At 35.7% G+C, this 22,133-nt stretch overlaps 1 protein-coding gene and 1 pseudogene across 4 annotated transcripts in view; both read right to left on the minus strand.

The window, feature by feature from the left end:
- NEO1 (neogenin 1) overlaps positions 1 to 22,133 on the minus strand; it is a 240,070-nt gene that overhangs the window by 85,047 nt on the left and 132,890 nt on the right. The gene's annotated exons all lie outside the window — the stretch shown is intronic.
- Positions 18,691 to 19,426, minus strand: LOC129506276 (40S ribosomal protein S3-like; annotated as a pseudogene).

The following is a 22,133-nucleotide window of genomic DNA, read 5'->3' on the forward strand; positions in this document are numbered from 1 at the left end:
AGAGACACCTGCAAAGTACTACTCTTAGCCAGGTGCTCAGGGTCAACACACATACACTGGTCAGTCATGTGGGCAGGATACCTTGACTTGATATGCTGTGATGAGAATGGAAATTTACCTGTTTGGTCCTCCTCCCCCAAAACAATATCCCTGGTATAATCATGAGAAAAATATCAGACAATTCTTAATAAAAGGACATTCTACAGAATATCTGACCAATGCTTCTTCAAACTGTTAAGGTCATCAAAAACAAGGAAAGTCTTAGAAACTGTCACAGCCAAGAGGAGCCTAACAAGATATGATGACTAAATGTAATGTGGTGTTCCGCATAGGAGTGTGGGATAGAAAAAGGACATTAGATAAAAACTAAGGAAATGTGAATAAATTATGAGCTTTAGTTAAGAAAAAAAATGTATGTTTACATTATACTGTTTAACTCTGAAAAATAATCATATTATGTAAGATGTTAACAACACGGGAAATGATATGGAATGTGTGAGAACTCTTTGTACTATCTTCATAACTTTCCTATAAATCTGAAACTATTCTAAAATTAAAATGTAAACAGAAAAGAAAACTGGACCCAAATAAAGATCAAATTAGTAGACTGCAAAGTAATTCTAGGGATTGTCCCGAAACAAAACACTCAAGTACAAGTGACACATAAAGAAAAAGTTTAAGAGGAGATAAGTTTAAGAGAAGCAGCAAGGGCAATCAATGGTCAGAGATTTAACATCATAAAATCTTTCTGGAACTAACCAGATGTAAGTCTGTTTTATTGAATGTATTTATTTTTATTTCATTGTATTTTTAAGTAGGCTTCACACTGATCATAACATGGGGCTTAAACTCACAACCCTGAGATCAAGACATGAGCTGAGATCAAGAGTAGGATGCTTTACCAACTGAGTCACCCAGGTGCCCCTAGGTGGAAATCTGTTTTAAAGGGACCACTCAATGCTGGACAGTGTGAATTGGAGGTGAAGGGGGAAAAAAATCTGTGTTACAAAAAAGCAGAATTAAAAGGAAAAAGATAGAAATTCCAAAGCTTACAGAGAGAGAGAGAGAAAAAAAAGATGACTATTATCTAAAAGATGAACAACAACAAAAAGATTCCAGAGAGTATACTGAAACTCTGTAATGAAGCTTTACATGAGAGCAAGTAATATATTTTCAGATATGTTGTCTTAAATTTCCTTTTCACAAATCCTTTCTGAGAAATTTACTGCCAGGTATACTCTAGCAAAGTAAATTAAAACAATAAATCCAAGAAAGTGGAAATTGTAATCCAAAGAATGTATCTGGGGAGAAGGCACAGCATATGGGGAAGAAGGCAGTGAAAGTATGATGAAGCTTTTAGTTATTTGGTGAAGGGGAAGAGACCACAGTTAACCCAAGGTGCTGCTAAAAAAAATATGGCTAAATATGTACATAAAAATTTTAAAGGTAATCATTTGGTAAATAGAAACAAATTAAGATGGGTTGGAAGGACTCATAAGGACATAAAAACAGTAAGTGTAAAGCTGTCTACAGTCAATAAAATAAGAGGATACCAAAAGTTTGAAAATAAAAGAAAATAATTATCAGGCAATACTATTAAAATGAAAGTAGGTACAGTAATGTTAATATCAACCAAAACGTAACTGAAGCTAACAATAATTAATCAGGGAAAAATGAATGTTTTCTTCTGATAAACTAAATACCATGTTTTCTGGATTCTATGATATACTTTTTCACATTTTAAAATCTCTGAAATCAGGATGCATCATCTTAGATTTGATGAAACACAGTAATCCACAAAGAAAATAAGTCATAATTCCAAATGCATTAATAACACAGCCTCTGAAAAAACAAAAGTAGTTAGAAATACAAGAATTGAACAAATCTACAATCATACCTGTCATAGAAATATATTTTCTTAGAAATTGGCAGAATAAGTAGGCAAAAATTAGGCAAGGCTCTAAAGCAGTTTACAAATGCAATTAACAAGTTAATATCATAAACGTAATACTCATAGAGCTGTCACCAAAAAACTGATCATGTGTCACATCACAAAAAGACTCAAATTCCAGTGAATTGAGAAAGGCGGTCTACTGCTGGCAGTAAAATAGTAGGTCTGAAGAGCATAATGGTTTAAAATAACTGATATGCAAGAAAGGGGGAGGAGGTAGACTAGAAAAACCTAGTAGGATCTTGGAGGAGTCTGAGGCCCAACTGAAGTTGATGCTTATGAATTTAGTAACAGTCTTTCAGGGTTGTGAGAGAATAGCATCTTCCAAAATGAAATAATTCAAAACCAGCAGCACAGCTGCTAAACAGCTAGGAGTCTGGTTAGGGGCCCAATGCAATGTCAACATAAACTCATAAAAATGCTTTACCAAGGCTACGTATTTTGAGTATTCAAATAATTTCAAAGCAAGAGAATAAAAGTTGCACGTGATGACCCCACAGAGTTTAGAGCTCTTCCTCTGAGGAATTAAATCCCAAAGGTAGAGAAGAACTAATCCGATATCAGAGGAACGCACTCTACTGGAGAGTTTCAGTAGGTGTGTGTTCTGATAAGCAGTCCTTGCAGTGAACTCCTGGTTTAAATAAATGACTTATATAAACAATTGAAGGAAGTTATAAAATAAAATGAACACAAAACACTCCTCCCATTCTTGTGTGCAGGAGAGATGTTTCAATTTTAAGGAAGTCATATGACATTTTCCTGACATCAAAAGCACTCATTAAAAAAGGTGTGCCAGATGCTAATGACGCACCTACCACAGCAGTGAGCCCAGAAAAGATAGCCTTCTCTCCTTTCATCCTAAATCAAAATGCTGCCTCCTCAATAAGATTATAATACCCCAGAAAAAGGAAAGACAAAATGTGTAAAGATATTTTGGCTCATTACCCACCAATAAAAAGAGAAAACTGACTTTGTTGCAAAGTGCTTAATGATTTACATTAACTCTAATCAGTTTTCCAAGATATAGTTGAGAGATAAAAAGCATTAGCATTTTTTAAGATTCAGATTCAGAAGCCCAAATTCTAGCAGTTTTTATTTCCCGACAGAATTCGTTAGTACTTAAACCGGATCTTTAAAGTTTGACAAGAAATATCAACTACTTAAATTTGTAAAGGAGTGTAAACTTAAGAGGAATCCTAAAAATTAGGAGAAATTTGTCATCGTGCTAGAATCCAAGCTAAAAAGTCTCTCACATTCTTTTTATCATTTGAGGTCTACGATGCTCAGAGATACACTGTAGACAAAGAAACTCTCCGCAAGTGATTCTGGTGGTAAACAGAGGTTGCTTTTTAAAGTATGTATGCATATGAGGACAATATTATAGTAGTTCTGATATAGTATCAGGTAAATGCTAATACTATAGGAAAACATAACTCAAAACGCATATCAAATTATACTATACTTTTTAATTTCTGGTGACCTCTTACGTATGCATCAAATGGGAGATGTTTTCAACACCAACAAGACTATAACCTAAAATGAATAATACACTGATCCAGCATGGAAGCTACAGGAAATAAAATCTATAAGCAGCCAGACTGCCAGTGATGTCTTTAGACCCGAATGACATTCTGCCAAATATGACATTACTGTATAATTTAATCATTTCGTAAATATAGCTACCGATTACAATATTCAGACATACCATCTTCCTTCTGGTGTTCTAGCACTGCATAATGTATTCTTTCTTTATACAAAATAACAGCATCAAATTAAAATTCAAGCTTTCTCTCTGATAATGTCTAAATCCATCTTTCTGTCCAGAAAGGTTATTTGCAGAACCTCTATTTAATTGCTTAAAATCAAAATTTATAATTGAGGCAACTAAGTTATTACCTGGACCTCACAAGTTCTAGCCTCAAAATTCATGAATTCTGTCAAAGATGGAATGTTAAACATTAAACGAATCATACTTTAATTATATTTCTACTTCTCCAAGGTCCCTAAAAACAGAGCAGTCATTACAACACAACTCAACAGTAATAGGGACAAACTTTTCTCAATCTAAGTAGACTAAGATCATAACCTTGGACTTATACAGAGAATCTCTCTGAATGTATTCAGTGTGAAACTTAAATCTTCTCTAAGTATCAAAAAAATGTACAAATCTTGTCCTCTCTTCCTTTGTAGGAACATCTATCTGACATTTACTAAATAAATATTTACCATGTATGAGCCATTGAGGGATAAAAAGAGTTCTCTTTCCACTGTCAATACCTAGTTGAGGTCTTTTTTTTTTTAAAGATTTTATTTATTTATTCATGAGAAAGAAAGAGAGAGAGAGAGAGAGAGAGAGAGAGAGAGAGAGAGAGAGAAAGGCAGAGACATAGGCAGAGGGAGAAGCAGGCTCCATGCAGGGAGCCAGATGTGGGACTCGATCCCAGGTCTCCAGGATCACACCCTGGGCTGAACGCAGACGCTCAACTGCTGAGCCACCCAGGTGTCCCACAGTTGAGAGTCTTAATCATATAATCTGATGTGGCACAGAATTCTTCTAATCAGTATAACAGATTTTGCGTTTTCCTCTCTACATTCACTCAACACACCTCCAATAGAATCATCCTTGTATACTACTTGTATACAGAGTGCTACTTATTTCTTCATGTACCCCAAAACTGCTGGGGTGTTTTAGCTACTCATCCAATCCCACCCAGCCTTTTGACCTATTAAACAATCTGGTTTAGATATACCTCTAGATGTGTATTCTTGTATTCCTACTTTTTTTACACTGGTAAACTAGGCTATTTGCTATTCTTTAAATGCACTTTGAGCCTGCTTACTTATAAATCTGAAATGTCATCCTTTTTCATCATTGTGTAACCTGACCAATCTCAATCCTACTCAGCCTTCTATGCTCAGCTCAAATGTCATATTCTTCAAGTCATCCTTGTCTGTCAAACCTAACAGCAATCATTTCTTCCCATTCAGGATTACAGCAGCACTCTGCCATTAAGCACAGCTTTTGAAACTCTTTAGATTCACAATCCAAAACCTTTCCCCTGGTACTATGCACAGCTTTCAGATTCAATAAATTGTCAATAATTGGAACAACTGTAGAATATACTGTCCAAAGCCAGATAACTTTGAGAGGGAAAAGAAAGTACTTTTGGTAATTATGCTGGAACAATAGACATAAACTGGGACTGTCTCAGGCACAATAGGTGCATGGTCACCCTTGCATAATGGTACACTTGACCAAACTTGTCAATAAGTATGACCAAAGTAGACTGAAAGGACTGCATCTGAAATTAAGAGAATGTAAATGGTCTTGTCTTGAAAACATTAAACTTGCTAATAAAGTGGTACAGTAATTTCTGAAACTGGAAACATAGAATAATGGTCCTGACTTCAATGCTAACTAGTGATGTGATATAAGGCAAGTCACTTAACTGAGTGTCCAACTCAGCTATACTAGACACTCAGATCTCTAAGATCTATCCTAAACAGACTCTGATTTTATATTCTCTCTTCTGCTGGCCTATATGTTAGGGATCTCTGCTAGATAACTAGGAATCTCTATTTCCACAGTACACATACTCAATAAAATACTTGCTGGTTTAACGAATCTGCTTTAATATATTAATAAACTATACCTGACTGCCATAGCACTTATATGACATGATTCATCTTCCAGGAGAAATAATGCTGTAATAGATGATACTATATTTTTTTCCTCCCATGGCACTTTTTTCAAGAAATAAAAACTCAAAAAGTTTTCAACTATCTCTAACAAAGTAAAAATTACTATATGTACAGAGCTGATTGCAATATTCCAAATTTAATTTCTGAATTTTTAATAAAAATTTAAATTTATTTGGCTTTTCAAATATCTAAAATACATTGTTTGTCCTTCCCTCCCCATCTTCATACATTTCCAATCACATCCCTCAGATATAAGCACAATTAACAGATTGTGTAGATCTGTAAAACTTTGCTATACATACAAGCATATATACATCTATGGTAGACTCTTGAACAATACAGGTTGGAAATGCATGGTTCACTTATATGTGGGTTTGTTTTCAATAAATATATTAGAAATTTGCAACAATTTAAAAAAATTCACGGATGAACTTCACAGTCTAGAAAGAGCCAAAAAACTAAGAAAAATGTGTGTCATAAATACATAACATATATATAAATACTAGTAAATTTTGTCATTACTACCAAAAAATATACACTAATTTAAAATACACAAAGTTAAAATTTTCAGTTGAGAGAATGTAAAAAAATGTAAAGATAGTATTACACTGTAATTGCATAAAATTGGTTGTTCTGCATACTGTACTACTGTAATAATTCTGTAGCCACCTCTTGTTGCCACTGTGGTGAGAGAAGGTGTTAGAAGTATCCACTTACAATGCCTTGTGAAGCTAATCATCCCTGTATGATACCAATCATCTCTGCATAAGTAGTTCATCTCTCCAGCAAATTGTGTAAAAGGTAATCTCATGGTTCTCATGATTAGTAAAGTTTATTTTATTTTATTTATTTATTCATGAGAGAGAGAGAGAGAGAGAGAGGCAGAGAGAGAAGCAGGGTCCATGCAGGAAGCCCGACGCAGGACTCGATCCTGGGACTCCAGGGTCATGCCATGGCAGGCGCTAAACCGCTGCACCACCCGGGTGTCCGTCCCATGATTAGTACAGTTTTTGAGGAGTCAGAGTTATAGGCAGACTTTTGACTGCACAGAGGTTGATGCCCCTGGCCTCTGTTCACAGGTATCACTATCGTTCATGTATCACAGGTATCGTTCAAGGATCAACTGTGTAGCCTTCTGCCTTATCTTTTCCACAAATGAAATGAGACTACATATACTTTTCTGCAACTTGCTTTAACAATATAACTCAGATATTTTCCCACATCTACTGTATTTTCCTTATTTCTTAACAGCTACTTAGTGTTCCATTGTATTCATGTTATTTAATCAGCCCCCTTATTAACTGCATTGACTGCACTGTCTCCAGATTTATCCCAGTCTAATATAAATATCTTTAAATACTTGGTAGTTATACATGCAAGATAAATTATTATAAACAGGGTTATTTGATGAAAGGGTATATGAAATCTAAATTCTTAAACTGCATTTCCAGACAATTTACCCTGCTATCAAGAACACAGAGAACACAAGTTTCCTCATACTCTAGTCTGATGATAATAGAGTAGGTAGAAAAAGAAAAAAAAAAGTAAACCTGTGAGTATCAGCATGTCCATAAAATACTGTTCAGTGAGTTCACAGAATATGACTTCACTTCTGCAAATAAAAAGGTTATACATGATGTGTGTCTATGCATGTGCGAGTATATAAAATACACACACAGAGGCTTCTTCTAAGGCTTGGGTTTCAACTGACATATCCCATTAGAAAGGCCCTCTCTATCTATTTAAAGTAACTCAATATACCCTCAATAATTCTTTATCAGGGAATTCTTTTCATTTCCTTTAGACATAAAATCTGTAATTATTTTATTTATTATTTGCTCAATGTCCATCTTACAGTACATAGATGCTGTGAGGGTAAAGAATCATGCCTGTTTGTTGGCTATTTCATCCCCACCACTTTAGCACAATGAATATACAACTTGATATAGCATATGGAATTTTGCTCAACAAATACTGAATGAATAAATACACAGACAATGTTAACAAAGGCTATCTCTAGAAAGTGAGATTAAGGGAAGGGTTAAAAGGTACATTTACTTTTATTTTAGTCAATTATACATTCTTATTTTTGACAATAAGCATGTGTTAAGTTTATTAAAACTATTTTGTGCAAGTTTAGTTTTAAGCAAACCATTTCAGATGCCTTGCAATCTGGTCACATAAGATTTTTGTCTTCTTTTGTAAATCCAAATGATCTAGCTAAATATTAAATGGATTACTGTTGTCCTCTTGAAAACATTCTCAAAAAACTTGCTTCATGAAGTTAACCTTTTATCTTCATTTTAATTTAATATTGGCTAGTAAAATCCCAATCGGTAGCTTTGCCTTTGTACATTCTTTCAAATTACTATTACCTTAGAGTTTCAGAGTACTTAACAATTTACAAATTGCTTTTCATATACAGTTGACTCTTGAACAACATGGGTTTGAACTGTGCAGGTCCACTTACAAATTTTGATAGATATAGTACCGTATTTTCTCTTCCTTATTATTTTAAATTTCTGTGTCTTATTATTTTAAATTTCTGTGCTTACTTTATTTAGGAATATAGTCCAAAATACATATATAAATATGTGTTTACCTTACTGTAAAGGCTTCCAGCCAACAGTAGGTTATTACTAGTTAAGTTTTGGGGGAACCAAATTATATACAGAATTTTTTATTGTGCAGGAAGGTCAGCGCCCTTAACCCTCATGTTGCTCAAGGGTCAACTTTATTATTCTATTTGTGCCTCAGAGGTGTGCTGTGCAAAGATTACTGTTTACACTTATGGATAAGGAAAATGATGCTTCGAGAAATTAACTGTCTCATCTATAGTGGGGTTCAGATCTGTAGTATGAGGTCTGTTTCATTACACACATTTTGGCAGGTTAACTGGCAATGCCTCAATCTTTCTGCAAACAATGTATCTATTTAAGTACCTAGACAGAAAAAAATGTTCTGAAATTCCTCTTATATTTAACGCATATATTTCTAAAACAGCTGCATTTAATAGCATATTTGAGTGATAAGGAAATCATATAATCTAAATCCTTCATTTTACAAAAAATAAGAATCAGAGAATTTCAATACCTGAACCAATCACTTAGCAAGTTAATGCAGATGAAAATTAGAACCCAAGCACTGATGTCAGGTGCATATTCAATCATAGAGAGTTTCTAGTCATGGAATTCATGGTTAAGATGTCAAATTTTATCATAGTAGTCTTGAGTTAAAACTTTTCTTAAAGTTATAATTACTGCTACAAAAAAGCAAAATAACTGATTAGAATTTATTCTTTAATTAAAATCAATACAAATAAAATAAAAGTCAACACCAACTATCATACATCCTAGTGCTTCAGATTTAAAATATTCCACTAATGACTAATGATTTCCTGCTATCTAGCCAACTTTTAATCATGCCAGGTCATTAGTCACTTATTCCAGAATTTCTATTATTCAATATTTACTTTAGATACTATATGGAATTTTTTGGAAATATTTCTGTCAAAGAAAAAAAAGTAAAGCTCAATATGTATCCTTATCTACCATGGCCATAATATCCTAGAAGTCATTTAATGAGTTGGTAAAGTATGAATTTCCTTTACTAAAAACAAGTTCATGTTACTCCCTTTTCACCAACCCATCTTTCCTTACTGGAACTAAAAAACTGCCAAAGTATCAGACTTGATATGAATGAATGTACAAAGAAAAAAAAATCTTGTGTTTTTAAATTCAAATCTTACAAGGTAATTCTGGAATCTATTTTTAAATTCAAGTGACAGGAAGAAAGGCTAATAAAAAGTTAATGGACAAAACACATTGTACTTAATTCTTATTACTCTACACTGTAGTAATTTATAATGCCAATACTTGAAAAAATCATTCAGTAGACAATTCTAAGAAAAAGTATTTTAGCACAAAGTGACAGATTTTAATTTTACTGGCAGCAGATAAAAATACTGTTGCAATCAATTATTTTAAAAACTACAAGATTCTCTACAATCAAGAGCTTCTGTTCCTAGAAATGCATAAAAGTAAATACTAAAAATAGCATTTTAAATATTTTAAGAAAATTATGTTTGACACTGAACTCCCACAGAGTAGATTAACAATTACAAGGGACTGAAAGGTGAGGGAAATATGAAGATATTGGTCAAAGAGTAAAAACTTCCACTTACAAAGGAATATGATCTGGAGATGTAATGTATAGCACGGTGGCTCCAATAAATAATACTGTACTGTGTACCTAAAAGTTGTAGGAGAGTTGAACTCACCATGTTCTTACCATAACAATAACAAAATGGTGATTATTTTAGGTAAAGAATATGTTAACTAACCTTACTGTGGTAAACACTTTGCAATATGTACACCTTAAACTTACACAATGTTAAATGTTGATTATATCTCAATAAAGCTGGAGGGAAAAAAAGAAAGTATGCTAGAAACATAGTCATTCTCAAATTCTACTTCCCAATTAGAAATTCTGCTTCCTAGTGTTATTGCTTACATAAGACACTGTTTCTAGTGTCTTATATATTTTAACTGTAATTATGAAATTTCATTTTATGTTCAAAGGTGATGACTTAAAAAACTATGCCATCCAAATTACATCACAGGCCAACTGTGGGTGCTCTGAAGTACCTTCTTGCAAGCAAGCACTAGCCAGCAGGCTGATAGCCAGTATTAGACAGTATCTAGTAGGATTCAGAAAATTCCCTCTATAGAAATAAGACTTGGTCTCAAAGATGCTCAAATATTTATTTTTAAACCAGATACATGAAGATAAACATCATCACAAGAAATTTCTTTCCACTTTTTTTTTTTAAGATTTTATTTATTTGAGAGAGAGTGTGTGAGTGCTCACCCATGAATGAAGAGAGGGGCAAAGAGGGGAGGAGAGGAACAAGGAGGCCCCACGCCGAGTGTAGAACCTGATGCAGGGCCCAATCACAGGACCTGGACATCATGACTGGGCCAAAACCAAGAGTTGGAGGCTTAACCAACTGAGCCTCCCAGGAGCCCCTCTTTTCACTTCCAATAATGTACTCCACGATGTTTCTAGTATTTAAGCGTCTCTCAGATGTCAGCCACAAAGATGTGCTAGCAAACTCTGTGGTTTATAGTTCTGTTAACAGCTCCTCCTTGGAATCAGTCACCATGGCACATTTCCTAATCATTCACACACCAAGTCTGACTTTTTTCTCTATCCTTATAATCATCACTCTCCTGCCCTCCTTCTGCCTTTTCCCACCTACCCCCACTTTTTTCCATTTAGTAACTTTTACCTGAGACAGACTTCCACTGATCAGAAATAACTTAGAATCACAAACTGTCAGAGCTGAAAGATGCCTATCATTTACACCAGCATTCAGCAAACTTCTTCTGTATAGGCCCAGAGTAAGTGTTTCAGGCTTGGTAGGTCATAGGGTCTTGTCTCAACTATTCAGCTCTGCCATTATAGTATAAGAACAACTACAGACCAGGCACAATCATTAAACAAGTGTGGCTGTGTCTCAATAAAACTTTATTTACAAAACCAGGAGGTTGGTTGGACTTGGCCTGAGCGCCACTGTTTGTCAACCTCAATTTTGTCCATCTTCCTTTGAATATCTCTCTTTTTTTTTAAAGATTTTATTTATTTATGATAGACACACACAGAGAGAGAGAGAGAGAGAGAGAGAGAGAGAGAGAGGCAGAGACACAGGCAGAGGGAGAAGCAGGCTCCATGCTGGGAGCCCTACGTGGGACTCGATCCCGGGACTCCAGGATCACGCCCTGGGCCAAAGGCAGGCGTCAAACCGCTGAACCACCCAGGGATCCCCCCTTTTTTTAAAATAAATTTATTTTTTATTGGTGTTCAATTTGTCAACATACAGAATAACACCCAGTGCTCATACCAGCAAGTGCCCCCCTCAGTGCCCGCCACCCAGTCACCTCCACCCCCCGCCCTCCTCCCCTTCCACCACCCCTAGTTCATTTCCCAGAGTTGAGTCTTCCATGTTCTGTCTCCCTTTCTGATATTTTCTACCCATTCCTTCTCTACATCAATGTTTCCCAAATTGTGCTCTTTAAGATCTTAATGGGTCTACTTAAAAAAAGTCAAAAGTTCCATGGTCAAACAGCTCTGTGAATGCTATATACACATATTGTTTTCCTCTTGAAGATTCACAATATTAATGAATGCAAAGATAAAGGGGCTCAAAGCAGGCCCATTTCTAGCCTTCCTCTTGCAGGCTGCTCAAGTCTCCAGGACTTTTCCTACAAAATCAGAGGTAGCAGTGAAGTCTACTGGAAATTGCTCCGTTTACTTCCTGCAATACAACCCAACACTTATGAAAGGAAGTATTTGTAATTCTTCCATCTATAATGTTTTGGGCAGGAAGTCCTCAAAATTACGTGGTGTATTTTCTAAATTTCAGCACTGAAAGGTAGCTTTAGTATTAGGTTAAGAAAAAAACTTTACTGATTATAGAAGGAATGTATGGTTATTTTAGAAAATTGAAAAAATATCAGTATCCAAAGATAACTGCTATTAACGTTTTAGTATGAGAATGTCTACATGTGTGTACATAATTTTTTAAACTAAATTCAGATTGTTTGGTATATATATTTTTGTATTTTACTTCTCTACTTGACATTTCACCCTGAGATTTTCCTGATGTCATTAAAGAGTGTTCAAAGAGGTGTTTTTTTTAAATGGCCAAAAAACTTTTCCATCACTATATTGTACTATAATTATTTTTACTTCTTCTATCTATTTTGGGACGAGTAGGTCCTTTCCTATTCTTTCTCTCTTCATCCCTTTTTCTTTTTATATTACAAATGCTGATATAAATAGTCTTTGTCCATATCTTTGATTTCTTCCTTAAGAAAAAATCCTAAAAGAACAATTTATGGGTTGAGTCAGTAATTTTTAACATATAACTGTCAAAATGGTTTCAGTAAATAATGTAACAATTTATATTTTCACTGAGTGAAAGAAAGGCACAACCCTAATCATACTCTAATCAAACATTATAAAGTAATGTTCATTACAAGATATAAAATCTTCATTAGGCAAAAATAACATCCCACTGACTTAATCTTATATCTTTGTGAATTGGAACATTTGTCATGTTTAGAAATTATCTTTAGTCTGTTATGAACTGTATGCTTAATCATATCCATTTTGTGTACTCTTCTATATTCAGAATATTAAATTTCTTCCCAACTTGTCTCTCTCTCTTTTTTTTTAAAGATTTATTTATTCATGAGAGACATACATAGAGAGAGGCAGAGACATAGGCAGAAGGAAAAGCAGGCTCCATGCAAGGAGCTTGACATGGGACTCGATCCCGGGACTCCAGGATCATGCCCTGGGCCGAAGGCAAGCACTTAACTGCTGAGCCACCTAGGCGTCCCCAACTTGTCTCTTTAATTAAGGTATTTCTCATACTTTATATATAGGAAAATTAAATTTTTATACTCTAAAATACCAAATATCCATCTGTATTATCTCTTACTTCTTTTATATGTAAAAGCAAGTGTCAAGACTCTTCTATCATCTTTCAACATTTTTATGGATTCAATTAAAATTTTAACTTTTATTTTGACACAAGGTAAATACATAATTTAATTCTTTACAAATCACCAACGTCTATGTATCATGGTAGGAACCTTTCAATCCATACTGATTTGTAATTTCATTTATAAAGAGCTATTTCTACTATATAAGTTTCTTTTCCCAGCTTCTTATAGGCCATCATATTTTTTAAATGATATGCATATGAATGGGATTAAAGAGAAGATTTTTTTTTTAATCAGCAGGATAGAAGAGGTTCTATTAGAAATAATTTAAATACCTGGAAGTAAGAAGGAAAAAACAGTAAGGGAATAAATGCTATCTTTAAGTAGATAAAATAAGAGGTTGAAATGTAAGTCCATAGAAAACTGTGGTGGCTTAAGGCAGAAATAAGAATGAATTTTTTGATGATTAAGAAAAAAAAAACACATGGCAAAAAATTTATCCAAAGATTACAGCAATGTTATCCATGCAGATCTTCAAGACAATATGTAGGGATGAACTCTAGCTAAGACAACTGTTATAGAGGCAGAGAAATAAGACTAGATAATATATGATCCTCTTATTATTCCATTTACTAAAGAGAGAGTTACGGAGTTTTAATTTACAATAGTTTGAAAGATTACCACATAAAAATTGAGGACACAATATTCTCTACATACAAAAAAATAAAATACTTAAGATGTTTTAATTTGTAGCAAGCTTGGTTAAAACTCTTAAAATCTATCAAAACCAAAGCCTGTTGTTTTCCTCTTTAATCTCTTTCCTGACCTTCTGACATGAACTGCTGATTCTAGACATTTTTATCTAGTTTTCTATTATAACCTAAACTCAATACATCTTAAACTGATACTTTATGTCCTGAACAAACCAGTGCTATCACCTTCTTTTTTAAACTTACTGACATAAAGTTGTTCCTAATATTCCCTTACATCCTCTTAAAGGCTATAGGATTTGTAATGATGTCCTCCCTTTCATTCTTGATTTTTCAAAATCACCAGATCTTTTTGTTTTTTCTTGATCAGTATGGTTAAACATATTCCAATTAAATTGATCTTTTCAAAGAACCAACTCTTGGTTTCATTTATTTTGTTTTCCATTTCATTTATCTCTCTTATAATTTTCTTCTTCTGAATGCTTTAGATCTAATTTCCTCCTCTTTATTTAGCTTTTAAAAGTTTCATTCCACAGATGCCTGGGTGGTGTGGTGGGTCAGTTAAACAGAGACTGCTTGGGATTCTCTCCCTCTCTCCCTGCACCCCTCCCATTCATGCTTGCTCTCTAGAATAAATCTAAAATGATAATAATAATAATAATAATAATTAATAATAATAATAATAATAATAATAAAAGTTTCCTTCAAAACACTACTTTAACTACATTCCACAAATTTTGGTAAGTTCTATTTTCATTTTCATTCAGTTCCAAATAGCTTCTAATTTCCTGTGACTTGTTCTTTGACACATGGATTATTTAGAAGGCTGTTTAAGTCTCAAATATTTGAGGATTTTCCAGTATCTGTTATTGAGTTTTAGTTTAATGTCATTGAAGTCCAAGAATATACTTTGGATGATTTAAATACGATTAAATGTTTTGAGACTTGTTTTAAGGTCTAAACAATTTACATATAATGCAATAACTGATATAGATTCAAATCTACTATCTTGTTAGTTTTTTATTTGTCCCATTTGTTCTTTATTCCTTTTTTCTCTTTTCCTTACTTCTTTTAGATTGAGTATTTTTTTAAGACTCCACTGTATTTCCACTATTCACTTATTAGCCAAATCTCTTTTACTTTTTAGTAGTTCCCCTAAATTTTATGATATGCGTTTTAAAATGAGAGCCTTGCTGGATAGAGTATTCTTGCAACCAAGAATACTCTATCCAGCAAGGCTCTCATTCAAAATGGAAGGAGAGATAAAGAGCTTCCAAGACAGGCAGGAACTGAAAGAATATGTGACCTCCAAACCAGCTCTGCAAGAAATTTTAAGGGGGACTCTTAAAACTCCCCTTTAAGAAGAAGTTCAGTGGAACAATCCACAAAAACAAGGACTAAATAGATATCATGATGACACTAAACTCATATCTGTCAATAGTAACTCTGAACGTGAATGGGCTTAATGACCCCATCAAAAGGCGCAGGGTTTCAGACTGGATAAAAAAGCAGGACCCATCTATTTGCTGTCTACAAGAGACTCATTTTAGACAGAAGGACACCTACAACCTGAAAATAAAAGGTTGGAGAACCATTTACCATTCAAATGGTTCTCAAAATATACCCTAAAAACTATAGAACACTTCTGAAAGAAATTGAGGAAGACACAAAGAGATGGAAAAATATTCCATGCTCATAGATTGGCAGAATTAATATTGTGAAAATGTCAATGTTACCCAGGGCAATTTACACGTATAATGCAATCCCTATCAAAATACCATGGACTTTCTTCAGAGACTTAGAACAAATTATTTTAAGATTTGTGTGGAATCAGAAAAGACCCCAAACAGCCAGGGGAATTTTAAAAAAGAAAACCATATCTGGGGGCATCACAATGCCAGATTTCAGGTTGTACTACAAAGCTGTGTTCATCAAGACAGTGTGGTACTGGCACAAAAACAGACATATAGATCAATGGAACAGAACAGAGAACCCAGAAGTGGACCCTGAACTTTATGGTCAACTAATATACGATAAAGGAGGAAAGACGATCCACTGGAAGAAAGACACTCTCTTCAATAAATGGTGCTGGGAAAATTGGACATCCACATGCAGAAGAATGAAACTAGACCACTCTCTTGCACCATACACAAAGATAAACTCAAAATAGATGAAAGATCTAAATGTGAGACAAGATTCCATCAAAATCCCAGAGGAGAACTCAGGCAACACCCTTTTTGAACTTGGCCACAGTAACCGGAGAAGGACAAACAGTGTATGTTCTCATTCATTTGGGGAATATGAATAATAGTGAAAGGGAATATAAGGGAAGGGAGAAGAAATGTGTGAGAAATATCAGAAAGGGAGAAAGAACATAAAGACTTCTAACTCTGGGAAATGAACTAGGGGTGGTGGAGGGGGAGGAGGGCGGGGGGTGGGGGTGAATGGGTGATGGGCACTGAGGGGTACACTTGACTGGATGAGCACTGGGTGTTATTCTGTATGTTGGTAAATTGAACACCAATAAAAATTAATTTATAAAATTAAAAAAAAATGATTACAGCTTACTTCATATATTATGATCTGATATGTGATACAAGGATCTTACAACAGTTTATTTTAAATTCTGCTGTAATTTTTTGTTAAAAAGTTTTTGTTAAAACTGTCACTGTTCTGTCATGTTTTAATTTTGTTATAAACTATTTTTCTATTGTTTTATGTTATAAACTATTTTCAATTCTACTGTAATTTTTTGTTAAAATTTTTTTTTGTTAAAAACTTCACTCTGGGGGTGCCTATGTGGCTCAGTTGGTTAAGTGTCTACCTTTGGCTCAGGTGACAATCTTGGGGTCCTGGGATCGAGCCCCTGCTTCTCCCTTTCCCTCTGCCCCTCCCTCTGCTGTGCTCTCTCTGGCTTGCTCTCTCTCAAATTAATAAATGAAATCTTTTTTTAAAAAAGATTTATTTATTCATGAGAGACACAGAAAGAGAGAGAGAGAGAGAGAGAGAGAGAGAGAGAGGCAGAGACACAGGCAGAGGGAGAAGCAGGCTCTATGCAGGGAGCCCGACATGGGACATGATCCCAGGTCTCCAGAATCAGGCCCTGGGTCAAAGGCGGTGCTAAACCGCGGAGCCACCCGGGCTGCCCCAAATGAAATCTTTTCTAAAAACACTTCACTGTTAGGACACCTGGGTGGCTCAGTGGTTGAGCATCTGCCTTTGGCTCAGGGCATGATCCCAGAGTCCCACATCAGGCTCCCCTTGGGGAGTTCTGCTTCTCCTTCTGCCTGTGTCTCTGCCTCTCTCTCTCTCATGAATAAATAACATCGTTAAAAAAAGACTTAATTGTTTTGTCATATATTTTAATTGTATATGCTATGAACTATTCTTCTTTAGACCAGAGATCAGCAAACAAGGACACCCACCTCTTTTTTGCAAATAGGATTTTCCTGAGAGTCTAGGTTGCTTGATTTATACAGCTGATTTCACACTGAAAGGGCAGAGTTAAGTAGTTGTGACAGATACCAGCCCACAAAATATTTACTGTCTAGCCTTTTGCTGAAAAGATTGGGGTGCTCTCCTGTTTAGATAGTAAATTATCTCTTAAAGAAAGAAAGGTTTTTAGTTACTTTTTTGTTTTTAAGCCATTCTGGCCTGCTTTCTTTGTGAAGACCCTGCAATTTTCTGTCAGGTATCATACTACTTCTACCTAAAGAACTTTAACATTTCTTGTAGCCCAGGTCTGCTGACAAAGAATTTTATCAGCTGCTGTTCCGAGAAGTTCTCTATTTCACTTTCATTTTTGAAAGATATTTTTGCTGGGTATATTATTTGGGTTGACTTTTTTTTTTTCCTTTTAGGACTTTAAAAGTGTTGCTCCACAGGGGGTGCCTGGGTGGCTCAGTCAGTTAAGTGTGTGCCTTCAGCTCAGGTTATGACCCCAAGGATCCTGGGATCAAGCCCTACAAGGGGCTTTCTGCTCAGTGGGGAGCCTGCTTCTCCCTCTCCCTCTGCAGGCTACTCTGCCTACTTATTCTCTGTGTGTGTGTGTGTGTGTGTCAAATAAATAAGTAAAATCTTAAAAAAAAAAAGTGCTCCACTGTCTTTAGGCTTGCATAATTTCTGGTAAAATGTCTGCTGTAATTTTTATCTTTGTTCCTCTGTGTCTTTTTTTTTTTTTTAATGAGCACTGTATTTCTTTTCTTTTTTTTTTAAGATTTTATTTATTTATTCATGAGAGACACAGAGCACCAGAGAGAGAGGCAGAGACACAGGATAAGGGAGAAGCAGGCCCCATGCAGGGAGCCAGATGTGGGACTCAATCCCGGGTCTCCAGGATCACAACCTGGGCTGAAGGTGGTGCTAAACTGCTGAGCCACTTGGGCTATCCCTGTATTTATTTTCTGTGTGCAATACAGATTCCCTTCTACATCAGGTAAAGAAAATATATCCCTATTTTATACCTATTACCCCAAACTGCAATCAATTAATAAAGGTGCTGTCCTATTAGCAATCAGCCTTTATCAACACAGTTACTCCCCACAGGATCTCTCTGGTTAGCTCTACTTAGGTCCTCCTATTTTGGCCCTTGCCTCACAATCACAGTTGAAACCAAGGATTTCAGGGAAAGCACAGAAGCATTATGAGCCAGGCAGCCCTAAGAATAAATGAACTAATGTTCCTCTGGGGCAATAGAATGCTGAGTTCAAACAGTGAATGCACAGTATATTCAGGTCATGTGTCTTTTCAAAGATTTCATTGAAAGTCCTTACAGAGCAATATCCAGACTTTGGATACAGCTGCCAAGGAGACTCTGTTATGCTGTGGGTACCGGCTTACAGCATGGCAAGTGGTTCTGGCCTCCCACTCTTCTGTCCCAAGATGGGGGTAGTGGACAATATCCCATCTTTGGGTTCCATAATGCTCACACGGTCAGGCAGGGGCTTCTGAGGTCCAATCTTACCACTTGGATCCCAGGGAAGCATGATCTTCATTTTGATGCTCAGCACACCCTGTCTGAGCAGCAGTAAGGTGCACAGCACTATCAACATAGTAGTTAACGGGGTCTCTACTGTGAATCATCAGGCCAATCACAAACTTCATGGATTAAGCCCTCTATCCTTGGAGTTTCCCAGGCACCATGACCTCATAGCCTTTGGCCCCACTCTCCATGATGAACCACAGCACATCACAGCAGGCCCTCTAGATAGCAAGGCTCCCTAGGAGTTTGTCTGTCACATAGACTCTGCCTGGGCAATAGCATGCAGACCTCTTGTGGCCACTTTTTCAGCATAAAACTCTACAATGCCCTCAGGGAAGCCAAACCTCTTCTGAACCACAGTGGTCAACTCCCAGATCATCTGGCCCTTCTCACCAAGAATATTTTGCATCCTGATGGCCAAATTAATGATTTCAGTCTTGGTTGGTGTAACTCGGACCTCAACTCCATAGTAGCCATCTTCAGCTTGCTCCTGAGTGAGAAACTCATTCAGTCCAGCTCTGAAGATGTCATCAGCAACAAACTTCCTCTTCTTAGAAATCTACACCACCATCCTGCCATGCACACCACCGAAAGGAAAAAGTTCTCTGTGTCTTGTTAAAACCTTCTGGCTGCCTTCAAGACTTCTTCATTATGTTTGGTTTTCAGTAATTTAACTATGATGTGTATAGTGTGTTTTCTCTTATTACTATTTACTACTACTACTACTACTACTACTACTACTACTACTACTAGTCTACTCAGGGCTGTCTGAGGTCCTTCTTTGACCTTAGTATGATCTTGTTCATTTTTTTAATTTAAAAATTTTGGCCAGGGATCCCTGGGTGGCTCAGTGGTTTAGCGCCTGCCTTCAGCCCAGGGCGTGATCCTGGAGACCCAGGATCAAATCCCATGTCGGGCTCCTCGCATAGAGCCTGCTTCTTCCTCTTCCTGTGTCTCTGCCTCTCTCTGTGTGTCTCTCATGAATAAATAAATAAAATCTTAAAAATAAATAAATAAAAATTAAAAAAAATAAAAATTTTGGCCATTATCTATTCAAATATTTCCTTTTTTTGTTCTGTTGAGACTCCAATTTACTTATGTTATACCATTTTATATTTTCCCATCTTAGATATTCTGTTCAACCTTTTTCTTTTATTTCAGTTTAAATAATTTATATTGAACTATCTTCAAGTTGGTTGTTTCAACTATATTGAATCTACTGATCACCCTGAGTAAATGCTGTATCTCTGATATCATTTTTTTATAGTTTCCTTTTCTCTGGTTATATAACCCTTTCATTCTCTGTAGAAATGTAAGTATCTTCAACCTCTTTATGGTTTACATCTTTCTGCCAAAATTCCTCCTCTGTTTCATTCAAGTTATCTACCCTTTCCCCTAAATCTTTTAAAATAATAATAATTAAAGTCCCTGTCTGATAGTTCCAATATCTGGGTCTCCATTATTTGGTTCTGCTGATTGCTTTATTCCTCAACAATGGGCCAGTTTTCCCTTGCTCTGTTTATGTCCAATAATTTTTGATTGAATGCTACACATGATGTACAGAATAGCAGAGACTGAGATCATTATTATTTATACTTGGAACATTACATGTCAATTCTATTAAACCATTAATGTGAGGAGATTAAGTCAATTTAGACAGGAATTGAATTTGGCATAGATTGTACTGTTATTTTAGTGACTTTTAGCACACCACAGGCTTAAAATTCTAATGATGGACTACCATTATCTTGTGCTTAAACGAGACATGAAGAGTTGGAGTGTTTTTTTCAATTTATCTTTTTCCCTCTCAGCTTTCAACCATTTTTGCATAGAGGTGATAGATTCCCTAACCACAGGAATCTCTCTATATTCTTGACTTTCCTCCAGCCATACAAAGCTTTTGTGTGTTACCTGGTGGTAGGGCAAGTAGGATTTTCAGTTGTTTCTAATTAGGCTCAGTATTATGTAGGACCGGTTCCTCCCCACAGCAGCAAAGAGGTTTTGCCTCTAATCTCTTCCCACAGAAATTTATGAAATAAATAAAAATAAATAAAAAATTAAAAAAAGGTTTTTTAAAAAGAAATTTATGAAATAAGGCTTTCTGCACGTTCCTCATTGGTTTGAGGCTTAGAGTCTTAAAGTAAAAATGAGAGGGGCTTCGCACCTATTTCCCAAGTGCCATAATTACTGCTTTCACCTCTTCACCACCAAAATGACTTTTCTCAAGTCTCTGCCTTGCCCTCAATCTTCACAGTGAAAATCCTGCGGAATTCCAGGGAAATGTATTTGCAAGCATGTATGAACCCTTTCATCTGGGGCCCCCAAGTATTCCAAACTAGTTCATGCTGAGTCTTTAACAATCAATTAAAACTTTGGCTGATTTCTTCTTACCCACTTTTATGACAATCATTTCTTTCTCTCATGTTCTGCATAAGGTCAAAGAATTAATGATCCATTCTCTGGGGGCAAAGAGGTGGTCAATTCTTTAGAATTTAGGTTACCTGGCTGCTTTGCAAGCTGAATTCTCTGATGAGCTCAGAGAAATTATAATTTTCTAGGTCATCCAGCTTTTTATTGAAGGATAAGAGTGAGATGTTCTGTGCCCACTCTTTACACGCTGAGTAGAAGTTCCCTTCCACTTCGATTCACCTTCCTTTTCTATTTTGGAAAAGCATCATCACTATTCAAGTCACTCAGAGAAAATCTTGGAAGTATGTCTGACTTCTCTATAACAATGTTTAATAGTCAATCAGTCAATAAAGTATGCATAGATCAATCACTAATACCTTTATTAGAATCCTATTTTTCTGGTATAACTACTTATCTCCCAATGGTCTCTTATAACAATAGTCCTTCTACTAGCTGCCTCTGCCAATCTTCCACCTTCTTTTTTGTGTGGAATAGTTATATCTTTATTTTGTTTTTATTGTTTGGCTTTTTAATTATTAATTTTAATTCTGGTTAGTTAATATACAGTGCTATATTAGTTTTAAATGGACTTTTTTTTAAAAGATTTTATTTATTTATTCATGAAGACACAGAGAGCAAGAGAAGCAGAGACACAGGCAGGGAGAGAAACAGGCTCCATGCAGGGAGCCCGATCCTGGGATTCCAGGATCATGCCCTGGGCTGAAGGCAGGCGCTTAACTGCTGAGCCACCCAGGTGTCCCTCAAATGGACTTTTTAAAATAAAGATTTTATTTATTTGAGAGACAGTGAGGGTGTATACAAACAGAGGGAGGGGCAGATGGAGAGGGAGAAGGAATCTCAAGCAGACC

Source organism: Nyctereutes procyonoides, unplaced genomic scaffold (genome assembly GCF_905146905.1).
Source record: "Nyctereutes procyonoides isolate TBG_1078 unplaced genomic scaffold, NYPRO_anot_genome, whole genome shotgun sequence".
In the NCBI taxonomy this organism is placed as follows: Eukaryota; Metazoa; Chordata; class Mammalia; order Carnivora; family Canidae; genus Nyctereutes; species Nyctereutes procyonoides.